Source organism: Xenopus tropicalis, chromosome 10, assembly GCF_000004195.4.
Source record: "Xenopus tropicalis strain Nigerian chromosome 10, UCB_Xtro_10.0, whole genome shotgun sequence".
NCBI classification, from domain to species: Eukaryota; Metazoa; Chordata; class Amphibia; order Anura; family Pipidae; genus Xenopus; species Xenopus tropicalis.
This window is the reverse complement of record NC_030686.2, coordinates 11902731-11915956: the sequence shown is the minus strand read 5'-3', so window position 1 is coordinate 11915956 and position 13226 is coordinate 11902731. Positions and strand designations below refer to the sequence as shown.

Sequence of the window (13226 nt, the reverse complement as noted above, 5' to 3'; positions counted from 1 at the left end):
AGAATATGAATGGATAGTGTTTGTATTAGTATTCCTGCTGCTCATCTGTATTGTCTGTTGGAGCACAGTAAGTGACAACTGGAGTGAAGGCATAGGCTCCAAACCATCCTCTGCTCTGTCACATAATAGTCTGAGCACTTTGAGTCCCTATATGTGGCTGTTCTGAACAACTAATTTGGATTATACTGTGTCTGTAAAATGACAGTAGCCAATGCATAGATTGGAGTTTTAGCAGCTGTATGGGTGTCCAAGTCACCCTTGCCAACTAGCCAGTGGTTTGAATGAGGAATATGTATGTATGTATGTATATCTACACTTATGTACTTATGTACGCAGCGCTGTACAGTAGAATACATTAATACAAACAGGGGGTTATTAAGATAACAATAGATAAATACAAAGTATAACAATAAATACAAATAAACACAAGGTAAATACAGTTGCAATAAGTTAAGAGTCACAGACACAAGAGGATGGAGGTTCCTGCCCTGTAGAGCTTACAGTCTGTGTGAAGAATAAGAGTTGGTCTGAATAGCATAATAAGTAATAAAAACTAACAATAGAGCAGTAGTTTTTTGGGCAGTGATCAGTGACCCCCATTTAAAAGCTGGAAAGTAGAAAAAGAGGGAATCAAATTATTCAGAAAATATAAAAAAATGAAGATCTAATTTCACTGGACGAGAACCATTTCTAATGGTGGCCATAGTTATGATAATTGTATTTTTTTTTTATACCTGCCTGTGTCTTTTCACCCTTTAAAGGTTAAATGAAACAAGTTGCGGAGCACCTGAGGATGAGTCAATAAAAATCAAATTTTATTATTAATATTCAAAACATAGTTGTGTACAAACCATGGCCTGTGCGCTTTATGCGTCTTGTGGCTTCCCGCTTCTTTAGAAATGATCACTTCTCGAGAAGTGGGGGGAAGCCATGAAATACATAAACCACATGGTTTATGTTTTGTACACAACTACCGTATTTTAGTATGAATAATAAAATGTGATTTTTATGAATTCGATACATCCTCCAGTGCTCTGCACTTTGTGACATACACTGTATTACAGAATGGCCACCATTAGAAATGTTAGAAGCCTTCTCTGTACGGAGAAATTGGTTCAGATATTGCCTTGTCTGTCCTGTAAGTGGAGTGTCTGAGAGACCCCCGCTAGTAAAATAAAAAGCATTGCTTTATGGGTTATCCTGGGCCTCAATTTGGCCGGGCCCCCTACAGCTATGGTTGCCACCTGTCCTATTTTGACCCAGACAGCCCAGATTCGATAGGGTCAAAACTGGTTCCATCTGAAAAACCGGATAGGATTCTCCAAGACTGACATGGCAATTGGCCAATCGATGCATCATAGCCCAGCCCCGGTGATGTCGGCAACACCCCCATGATATCACTGCCCCGCCCAGTGATGTTACACCCGGCCTACCTACAACCCTACCTACGGCAGTCCCATATGTCCCTCAGATGGCAGATCAAATCATAGGGGAATCAATTATTATAATATCAGCTCATATATAACAGATCTAGTAGGTAAGGCTGAATTGTAGCGGCCTAGCAGTTACAGTGGAGGCTAGGAGTCTAGGGTGATTGACATAGTTGTACCACTTCCCATGTATAGCCTCTCTACTAAAAACAAAGATGTGATTGCATAGTGCCATTGTACTGTTTCCCAATTACAGTGTATTATACATTAAGGCAAGGTTCCCCAACCCTTTTTACCTGTGAGCAACATTTATATATAAAAAAAGTAGGGGAGCAACACAAGCATGAAAAATGTTCCTAGGAGGTGGCCAATAAGGGCTGTGATTGGTTATTTGGTAGGCCCAATGTTGACTGTCAGCCTACAGGAGGCTCTGTTTGACAGTACATATATCTTTATGCAATTAAAACTCATCTTCAAGTCAGAAATTCAAAAATTAGCACCTACTTTGAGGGCACTGGGAGCAACATCCATGGGGTCAGTGAGCAACATCACGAGAAACTGGTTGGGAATCACTGCACTAAGGATTTATATTCTCTTAAATATATGACTGGCAGAGAGCAATAGAAAAGCCCCATCTATTTCAGAATAGGTACAGCTGGCTGGGCCTATGCAGGGATCAAAAAAATTGGATTAAGTGTATTAAAATTGGAGGCCCATAGAAACCAATGAGACCTTTGCTTTTGATTTCTAACTTGTTGGTGACCATTCAAATCTAATTGCTGATTGGTTGCTATGGGCAATGTTAATAAATACACCCCTAAACACCATTTTTCTTGCATGTTTCAGAATGAACTCATGTGAGCGATGTACAACCAAGCAGAAAGCATTCTCTCAGGTGTGAAAGTCCCTGGTCTGTTAATCCACTCTGTTTAGCTGCTATGGAATTAAAACTCTCAGTCTAGCTGATAGATTGGTCCTGGGAGTTGTAGAGTGCAGTGCCGCAGGTTGCCTAACCCTGTGCTAATTAGTTTTCTGCATTAAATATTGCCGCTCGTTACAAACTTGAGCAAATAAAATTACAGACTCTTGACAAGTAAATTAGGAAAGGAAAGAAGAATTGCTTCCCAAGTCCAGGATGGAAAGCAGCGTCTATCCCACAGTCTGTTAAGATATGAAAACATTACATTATATAACACACAGGTATAGGTGCGGAATACACTGAAATAGCCCATTTTCTTCAAAAATTTGTTAAGGAACAAAACCAGTGATTCGTCTGCATCATGTAATTAATTAATACACCCCACTGTGTAGTAGCTGCTTACTTATTTATGGCAATATGACCTGTAATTCTGTGGACTCTAACCTGTACCCCATAGTGGCTGCTCTGTTAACCAGGAGATTGACTGATAGCGCTTATACTGGTTAAACTCACCTTTTTTTAAAAAAAAAAATCACTTCCCAGTTCTTGTTGAAATTTCCTTTCAATTGCTTTGTGTGTGCAAACATACATATATTTGTCTACTTTTGTGCATGCATGCACCTCTGCTTGTAGTTGGTTTTTTGGTGTTTGTTTTTCAGTGGAGGGGAAGAACCTATTATAATTGTTTATTTCGAAGGGCAGTGGGCTGGGAAAGAACAACCCGTACCTAATGAGAGCATTTAAGGTTTCCCAGGGCTGCACAAGTATGTAGCCTATTAGGCAGTGATCCCCAACCAGTGGCTCAGGGGCAACATGTTGCTCCCAACCCCTTGGATGTTGCTCCCAGTGGCCTTAAAGCAGGTGCTCATTTTTGAATTCCTGGCTTGGAGGCAAGTTTAGTTGCATAAAAACCTAGTATAATGCCAAACAGAGTCTCCTGTAGGCTGCCAGTCCACATAGGGGCTATTAACCAATTATTGCTCTTATTAGAACCATCAGGAACCATTTCCTACTTGTGTTGCTCCCCCACACTTTTTCCATTTGAATGTGGCTCATGGGTATAAAAAGGTGGGGACCCCTGCTATAAGGGAACTAGAGGCTATAAGGGAACTAGAGGCTATAAGGGAACTAGAGGCTATATAGGGTATTACCAGTTGTACCCAATTACAACAGGAGAATCTAACAAACATAAAATTAGCCTGTAGTAAGTGAGACCATTAGCTCATTCACAGGATAAAGGTACATGGAGACAATTAGAACATAAGAGCATTCACAGGATTACTCTGATCTGTAGCCAATCACAAATTTAAAATGTCTTCACCAAACTTTAGCCAATCAGAACAGTAGACTGTTCATAGAGACACCACCCTGCAGCCAGTAAGGGCAGTAGAACATTGTTCTAGAATATGTTTCAACAGAGTTAAACATGACTTTAGCCAATTATAACAACAATCTCAGCACTGCAGTGACATTTAGTCCAGTGGTTTTTATATTTATTTGGCTCAGGTGCCCTATTTAGGTCTAACATTTGGCCCATGTATCCCTTAGCACGGAGATCGCCAACCTTTTTTTACCTGTGAGCCACACTCAGATGTATAAAACCGTTGGTGTGCCACACAAGCATGAAAAAAGTTCTTAGGGGATGCCAAATAAGGGCTGTGATTGGCTATTTGGTAGCCCCATGTGGACTGCTGGCCGCTGGTTGGGGAACACTGCCTTAGCATATAACAAGGTTACAAACACAGGAGAACGTTGCTGTTTAAGCCATTCATCCATATCCATAGAACATCTCCGATATTAAATAAGTATTCACCTTAATTCACCCTAATTGACCTTCAAGATGGTAAACATACACTATAAGATATTATTATTCTTCTTATTTTACCAATATGCTGGACCAGGTCAGGATGATCTGATTATTTGGCCCCTGGGCCAACAATCTTATCATACTTGGAGCCTACAGAAACCCATCTGCTTCAGGACACATTGTTGAGGTCTTCACTTTGCCAAGATATCTATCAGTTGGGTAAGCCATTGGGAGGGCCCAATACACAGGGACAATAAGCTGCTCATTTGGTCTAGGGCTACCACCTTGTCGGTTTTACTGACCCAGTCGTTAAATCACCTGCTAGGGCCGGCGTTGTAATTACAAATTTACTGGCAATTTAATGGTCCCCCCCCCCGTCTGGAACTGTGTACACCAGTGTTCCCACTCTATTGTGGAGGGGCCACTCTGACACTTGGAATACTCTACAAATCCCTGACCGTCTCTACTAAAGGATTACTCCTTATAAGTACAGACCCAACCCATTCCCCACCCACTCCTCCTGTAGCCCCGCCCCATGTTACACCCCTGCCTACTCCCTGACTCAAAGGCTGATATTACAAGGAAAAAAAATGTGGTAACCCTAATTTGGTCTGGACAGGCAGCAGTTTTTATCAGCCAGTGTACGGCCACCTTTTGTTTGCCTTTTATTATTATTATTTATATAGCGCTTTACAGAATAGAGGGGTACAGAGGACGGAACAGTTGACATGTACATATAAACAATTCACAAATGGTTTGCAGTTGCATTTGGATGAGGATCAGAGACACTAGGGGGAGGGCCCTGCTCGCAAGAGCTTACATTCTACAAAAAAAAAAGCTGGGAATTAGGATTTTCCTAAAAGCCATGTGTGCATTGCAGCAGAATGGCGTGTTGCTTTCCCTTCCGACACATTGCAAGTTAGCAGTGTCGGACTGAGATGGCAGGGGCCCACCAGAAAGCCCTTAACCATAGGCCCACTCTCAAAACTTTAATTCGTCCTCTACTCCCTCAAACTCTTTATTATCCTAGTCTCTTTTCTCTACATACTGCAGTCTATTCTTCCATCTATCAAGCTTCCTTGTTCCAATACAGAAATAGGGAATGACCATGAAATAGGCTAAATAGCTAGAAGCAGGAAGGCCCACTGCCACCTGGGCCCACCGGGAGTTTTCCTGGTATCCTGGTAGGCCAGTCCGACACTGCAAGTTAGCGCCTCTCAGATAGACACGTGTCCCGCAGCTTTAGGCATCTCATCAACACTTTGGGACCTTGTTGATTTTCAGAGCAATGTGGCAGCACGATCCTCTCTCCCTTAGGGATTCCCTTGCTGCCACAGCACCGTTCTGTTGGAATAAGGATTATGCCTTTGATTTATGAGGGGATTACTAAGAGCCTGAAACCTGTGGCAGGGGGAGAGTGATAGAGAGCCGTGTTACTTTCCTGCGACTGTGCCGCTTACAATAACACACTTGCCTCATGTAGTTATGACAAGTACAAGTAGCAAATCGTTAAAGTAGAAAACACCATTTTGTGCGGTGCCACAGAGATTGCTTTTGAAGTAGATAGAGTGTTTTATGAATGAATGGAGTGCAAAGTGATTTCACCAACAGTTATTTAGAGGGTTCTCCTGTCTGCGTGACAACAGTTGGAGAGCAGTTCTAAGACTTTTAATGACATGGTAAGCAGGGGAAAATTTATGATGTGTTAAAACCGTAAACACGGGAGAGATTTCATAGCAGGGGGGGACGTCGCAGGAATAGCTGCTCCTTCGCCTTCCTTGGAATTTCGGATGTTTCTCTGTGGAAGTATGGCAAGTATTGCTTTATGGGGGAGAGCGCATTCCCATGTCAGGCGACTGGTCATTTACCAAAGTAAATCTGCGGTGGCAGGGAACGCTATACCTACACCATGTGGCACATTGGAGTTTATTGTGCTCATCCACTACATAATTAAAGGGGGACTCCGGCTTCTGAACCAAAATTTGTTAAAGAGCCCCACACAACACAGAAACCCTTAATATACCTATCTCCACATAATATAACTTCTCCACAGCTTGCAGACAGCATGCAGGAACTACATAACCCACAATGCATTGCACTGTGATGGTCCTTTCTCTATTGAAATCACATTGTGCAGCAGGGAATTGTGGGATTTGGAGGATACAAGCTGAAGGCAGGCTACTACTGTTAAATTTTCTCAAAATAGTCAGCTAGATCTGCAGGAGAACTAGGGGCCAGGCTTAGGGAACTGTTCCAAACAATTATTATTTAGGGATGCACTAAATCCAGAATTTGGTTCCGGATTCAGCCTTTTTCGGCAGGATTTATGCTCTCGGCCAAACCAAATCCGAATCCTAAAAATCATGTGACTTTTTGTCACGTAAACACGGAAGTGTTTGGTTTCAGTTCGATATTCACACAAATCCTTTACAAGGGATTCGGACAAATCCGAAAAAGTGCATTCGGTGCATCCCTAATATAATTACATTAAAAATCATGAAAAGGCTGCATATTTTTTGTTGAGGTTTATTGCAAAGTTGCTTGAAATTATGTTTACTTTTCAAAAAGCTGTTGTTGTTTTTGGATGGAGTCCCCCTTATATTATAATGTGGAATGCAAGAAAGCATACAGTACTTAAAATCTGAGGAATGGTCCTACTGAAATATTTAGAACATGAGGTGACTGTAAAAAAAAAAAAAACGTAAAACCTGAGAAACGTAAACCAGAATTATGTAATATCACAGTTTGACTGTATATATTGGAAAGTAGCTGAGAATTACATTTTCTTTCATTATGGAAAAAAAAAACAGTTTTTGGGTTACAAAAGCAGAGAAGTCAAACCCATGGCACTGCCACTGTTCTTATTGGCAACTCCCAGCACCCACAGTTGTTGTTACCCACATCTCCCAGCATCCATCAGATGATCAACCCCCATCAAGTGACCAACTCCCATCATATTTAAGCTGGTGTAAATCATACCTTCCAGCACTCGACTGCTGGAAATCCTGGCATTTCTAGAACACGGGGCCAAACAGCCCCCCACCAGTCCAATAAATAGTGACTGTCTATAGCAGGGTTCCCCAAACTTTTTTGTCTGTGAGCAACATTTAAATGTAAAAAAAAGTTGGAGAGAACACAAGCATGTAAAAGGTTCCTGAGGTGCCAAATATGGGCTGTGATTGGTAGTTACTGAAGCTTGACTGCAAGACAAGAACTCAAAAAAAGCACCTCCTTTGAGGCCACTTGGAGCAACATCCAATGGGTTGGTGAGCAACATGTTGCTTGTGAGCCAATGGTTGGGGATCACTGTTACAGCAGCCCCTCTGGCATTTGCCAGAATTCACTGATTGCCAGTCCGGGCTTGAACTAGACCGATGGATGTGAGCCTGGCTCATTAGTGTAGTCCCCTGTAATACTGTACTGGGGTACAGTTGCACATAAATTTGTCAACAAAGGCCAGTGGGGAAATAGTTGGTTATTATTTAACTAGCCATTCACAGGTTGATATTGTTCTGACCAAGTTTGCAGCTTATTAGACACTTATAGAACCCAAAAGGAGAGGTTCCTTGGTATCTGGTGATGACCACAGTCCAATTTGCAAGGCCACTATTGTACTCTACTATATAATATGACCTATTTGTGTGTCTACAGCTGGCAAAGATCTATATTTATCTGACTAGTTTATGTCCTACCTTCCTCACTCCCACGCTAGTGCTTTCACCTCTTTATAACAAACGCCTTTTTATTTATCATTTCTTCCTTGCTGCTTTTCACCCAAGTCTCTATTCTCAGTGCCAGCTTCAGTTCTAAGGGAGAATCTTTTTGCCTTGAGTCCCAAGTCTCAGAAGGGGTTAATAACTTTGAAAAAAAAACCATTTGCCTGAGGTCCAGGCTAATCAGTTGAATCAGCTCAGTATGGGCCAACACATAAATGGGCATATTGGGCAAATATACACTCATTTGGCAACCTCACCAAATGAGCGAATCTTAAGATGTATAGCCAATTATAGGGCTGCAGATACATAGCTGTCACATCTAGGGGAAAATTTACTAATGTCAGAAAGTAAACTTTTGTCCTGGGGTAAAAGCATTTGCTTCACTATTAATTTCCAGAGAGGGATAAAATAGTTTTCCCTTTTTACTAGTATTGGCATATGTTTTACAGTCTCTGAAAATCATTTTCCCATGGGCTTTCCCCATAAAACATTATAATGTATATAATTATATTGCACACTTGGTACTAACCTGTAAGTTGATTTTGCCAAACTTTGTTTTGGTGAAAAAAATAGGAAAATGAAATAAAAAATGGTTCACTAAATAGCACACAAAAAGCAAGAAATTCTGTATTCTGACTTTTCATAAACAGAGGGGAAAACATTCAAACAGCATAATGGCAGAATCTGCAGAAATATGGCTGTAAAATGTTACTGACTGTATAATCACATGGCTTTAACAAGCGTTCCAGGGCAGTGTGAACAGTAAACTGTGTGCTGCATCTCCCCCTACTGGAGACTCGGAGAACTGCAGGCAAGTGTGAGTAGGGATGTGTTTATTATGGGAATTACACTATCCTTCAGTTTCAAGACCTGCAGTCTGTACACGCTGAATGTTTCCTTTAAAGTCATATTTTATTATAAAAAAATGACAGTATAAGAGTCACATAGTCACTGATAGGTTAATAGAATACTCCCTGGGATCAGAAAAAGAGTTAACAATGAAATGTGCTTGGGGGGGCAATTTGGGTAATATATATTTTTATTAATTTGATGTTTTTTTTTAGAAATCTGATAAGGAAACTAATAAATGTATTCTTTTCCAAACTGCTGCATCCTAAAAAAACCCACAAAAGAGTGGTCTTCCCAGACTGGCAGTCCTAAAGCTATGGATACTGTAGTATAACTGCACACCCCAGCATTGAGAAGAGACAATAAAGAGAATAAAGCTCAGCTTGTATTAGAGGATGATGGGAGAACTATTCCCGCTGGATCTGGCCCAAGTTGATAGCGTGGTGCTTTATGGGTCTGGCATGAAAAGGCACAACAAGAACATGGCCTCTTCTGTTCAGAGCAGGAAGAACAGTTGGCGCCCTGGATGTAGATTTATGTCCTATGCATCTATTCATGATCTGTACACTCTACCAACACAACAGCTGTCTCCTTCCAAATCTCTAGTTTTTTTTTGTCTAGAGCCTGAGATAAGAGTGCCTCTGTGCTATGAATGAGAACATGTATGCTTACACTGCGCAATGACGCTTCTGTAGCTCATATGTCTTGTACCACAAAATCTAAGCATGTCAACTTACATCATCTATTTACTGTTGTCATTCTCCTGTGTAGGGGTTGTGACAATTCACCTATATACATTTCATGTTTCACTCTTCATGATTTGACGGGTAATTTGACCCTCTTGTTGATGCAGGGGTTTATTTATGGCTCTTTTTGGTCAGACAGTTAGGACTGGCCCTTGTTTGGACTGAGGCTTTGCCTCCCACAGAGGGCCCCCTTCTGGTTCCTGGGAGACTGTTTTCATAATCTAGCACTATGTGCGCAGGCGGCTCATGTTAAGATGAGCAGTGGGCAATGGAATGTCGTTGGAATGAGAGTAGTGTGGATACAGATGGGCATAGAACTTGACAAGGTCATTAGGTAGATGGTATAGTGGCTCCAGAATGATGGGACTGCTCTCTAAGGGGCCCAGCCATTGAAAGTAGAGGGTGAAGGCTTATTTACTGTCTTTGATATCCCTGGAACTATAGGAGAGTGATTGTTATGACTGTGTCCATATATCCACAATCTTGTTATTAATTCCATCAGATTCCGCTCACACTGGGAAAAAGGCCAACCCAGACCCGATCCCAACCTGACGTCCCCCAGCATTCCCCTGCTGCGTGGGGAGTGGGGCTGGTGGTGGGAGAGTGGGCAGGAGGCATGGGGCCCAGAGGGGGTGTGTGAGCTCCTGGGGTAGCAGCCTCAGTGGGCCTCAGACACCCAAGCCACCCCTGATGAAAGAACCATTAACAAAAGGAAATAAACATTCGGGATGTGCCACTGAATGGCCACTGAATTTTAGCACTTTTTTGTAGGATTCAGATTTGCCCAAATCCAAAGTGTTCAGCCAAACCAAAGTCAAATCTTTAAAGAAATAATGTCATGGGAAAACATGTTTTTTTCAAAACCCATCAGTTAATAGAGCTTCTCTAGCAGAATCCTGCATTGTAACCTGTTTTTTAAAAACACAAACAGATTTTTTTATATTTAATTTTGAAATTTCACATGGGGCTAGCCATATTCTTCATTTCCCAGGGTGCCACAGCCATGTGACCTGTGCTCTGATAAACTTCAGTCACACTTTACTGCTGCGCTGCAAGTTGGAGTGATATCTCCCCCCTCACCCCCAGCAGCCGATCAGCAGAACAATGGGAAGAGAGCAAGATAGCAGCTCCCAGTAGGTATCAGAATAGTAAGAAATCCAAGTTCCACCTGGGACTCCTCCAGTTACATGGGAGTAGGAGAAACAATAGGTTAGCTGAAAGCAATTCTAATGTGTAGCGCTGGCTCCTTCTGAAAAAAATCATGGCAGAATCCATTTAAAGGAGATATATCATATAATAATTAAGACTGTGCCAGTGAATTGTACTGCTCTAAATATAGAAGGACTGTGTTTAACAAAGTAGTGTTACTTTTTAGCTGAATCACTTCCGGTGGATTTGGGGGTTTGGCCGAACCCGGGAAACTGGATTCAGTGCATCCCTACCTAGAATGTTCAAACCTAATTACTGATTGGTTTCAATACATAAAGATTATAATGAGATATTTTTTGGAGGCTCTTTATATTTGGCGCTTATAGAGGAGGTGAATATTATAAGGTAAAGTAACCCCATTGGGGTGAACCTTGCAACCAAAGAGCAACCAAATCCTCATTAATAACCTTTAATTATAAAAAGGAAATGTTTTACCCTTGATTTCATATTGCCTCAATGTGATGCCTTTGCACTGAAAATACAGACAGTTCTTGTTTTACAGTGCAACTTTTTTTTTTGTTATAGATCAATAGACTTTATGCTCAGAAACGAGTAGAATGGAATAGAATACTGGTTAAAAGTGCTTCACTAATTATATTGTTTTTCCTGTAAAATATAGATCTCTCTGGACTTAAGTAGCAGTGCAGCTAATTAATGAAAGGATTATTCTCGATGTCAAGTAACTCTGTGACCAGGGCTGGGACTGATCAAGCCTCTGGTGGGTTACACAGCATCCATTTTATTGGCCGGCTAAAAATCGTTCTCTCTCTAATTGCAAAGACACCAATTGCCAGTCCTGTCAAGGGAGGTTTCTTAAATCGTGAGAACTTGATCAAATGCTCGTGTTACGATCCGAGAATTGTAGAAAAAATATTTTAATATGATATTGGATTTATGTGCATCCCTAGTAATTGAGGGTCCTCTGAGAAAAAGGCACTAAACTCATAGATTCCTAAATTGTGTGGCTGCCACGGTTGCCACCTCTTTTGTCATTGAATACTGCCCTTTGGTTGGGGGAATAGGAGGGAAAGTCACACAGGGCAGGGAAATGGGCAGAGTGGGTGGGGTAATTGGCGGAGTGGGCATGGGAAATGGGCAGGGCATAGGCGGGATTATGCTTAGAAGGGGAAATCCAGCAGCGGAGAGGGTCAGGGAAGGGATGGATTTACATTGCTGGTAAATTTGTAATTCTGGCCCCAGCCCTAGCTAGTGATTTACCGGCTGGGCCAGTCTAATGGTGGCAACCCTAATGGCTTCCCTCCAATGGACCATGCAAATAACTGGAAGCCTCAGCTTGAAGTCCATATAGGAGGAGTTATGAGGTGTTGGTTATTTGCTCTCCTACTGTACATATTCCAGAATGTCTAACTAGAAAACCAGTTGAAGCAGCTAATTACTAGGCTGCAAAGCTAAAATCGTTTAAGGGCCTTTACACCATTTTTCATAAAAAATAAACTGAGGCTGCTAATTGGTCAGTGCCCCACTGGGATGAAGACCTACTGGTCCTGGGCAGTTGCAGGTCTGGTTCTTCCATAGTTATGGCATCGCTACAGTGAGAGAGAAAAGGGCACTGGGGTTCCCTGGTGGGGATCAGGCCTGGACTGGCAATCTGTGGGTTCTGGCAAATGCCAAAGGGGCTGCTGTAAGGTGCCATAGACAGTCACTATTTATTGGGCTAGTGGGGGACTGTTTGGGCTACTATGTAACTGAAATGCTTATTTTGAATCCAGTCCAGAGCTGTTGGGGATATTGGTGGAATGTTTGAGGCTGAGATTATCAAAGTGGTTATCAACAGCAATTTTAGGTTTCAGGTAAAAGTGTGATCTCCAAGGAGAACAATGATATTTGTAAAACACAAGTGGGGCAATAGAGTGAATGTGGCCACAGTGTAGGTATAGCAGGCACTCATGGCTTCTCCATTACTCATATATGAACATAGCCTATCATCATAATTTATTTATATGGTGCCAGCATGTTACGCTACCAGCCCCTACAGGCCCATACATTTAAATCAATGCAAGGGGGGGCAATGCTGTGCTGCATAAGATGTGATACTGAGGTTTCATACAATATTGATCCCCAGTGTCTCCGATGAAGGCCTTAGACCTTAGGGCTTGCAGTGACAGGCATTATTTTCCTCTTTGCATCTGTAGAGTCAATGTACTCAGAAAACTGTGAAATGTAAAAATGCTTTCCATAAACTAAGGGAAACTATCGCTAATAAACTTGGTTCAAACCATTCTATTCCCTCCGTCACTACAGAACGGTGCGCGTGATTTATTGGCACGGGGCTATTGTGAATGTACGACTATATAACATGTTAGAAGTGCTTCTCCTGAAATGCCTAATAAACTAAGCACCGAATTCTTTCTGAATAAAAATGGAAGGGAAATTAAACACTGTAAAATATTAACACCGTATTAACCCACAAACATTGATCTTTATTAGGCTTTAATGGTATCATAAAGAATCTTGCCCTAGATTCAGGTTTATTCATTACAAGGGCTTTAGCACTCTCCTACCCATTGTGCAACAATGAAATATGCCATA

At 41.7% G+C, this 13226-nt stretch overlaps 1 protein-coding gene across 2 annotated transcripts in view; it reads left to right on the top strand.

The window, feature by feature from the left end:
- skap1 (src kinase associated phosphoprotein 1) overlaps positions 1–13226 on the top strand; it is a 195936-nt gene that overhangs the window by 28604 nt on the left and 154106 nt on the right.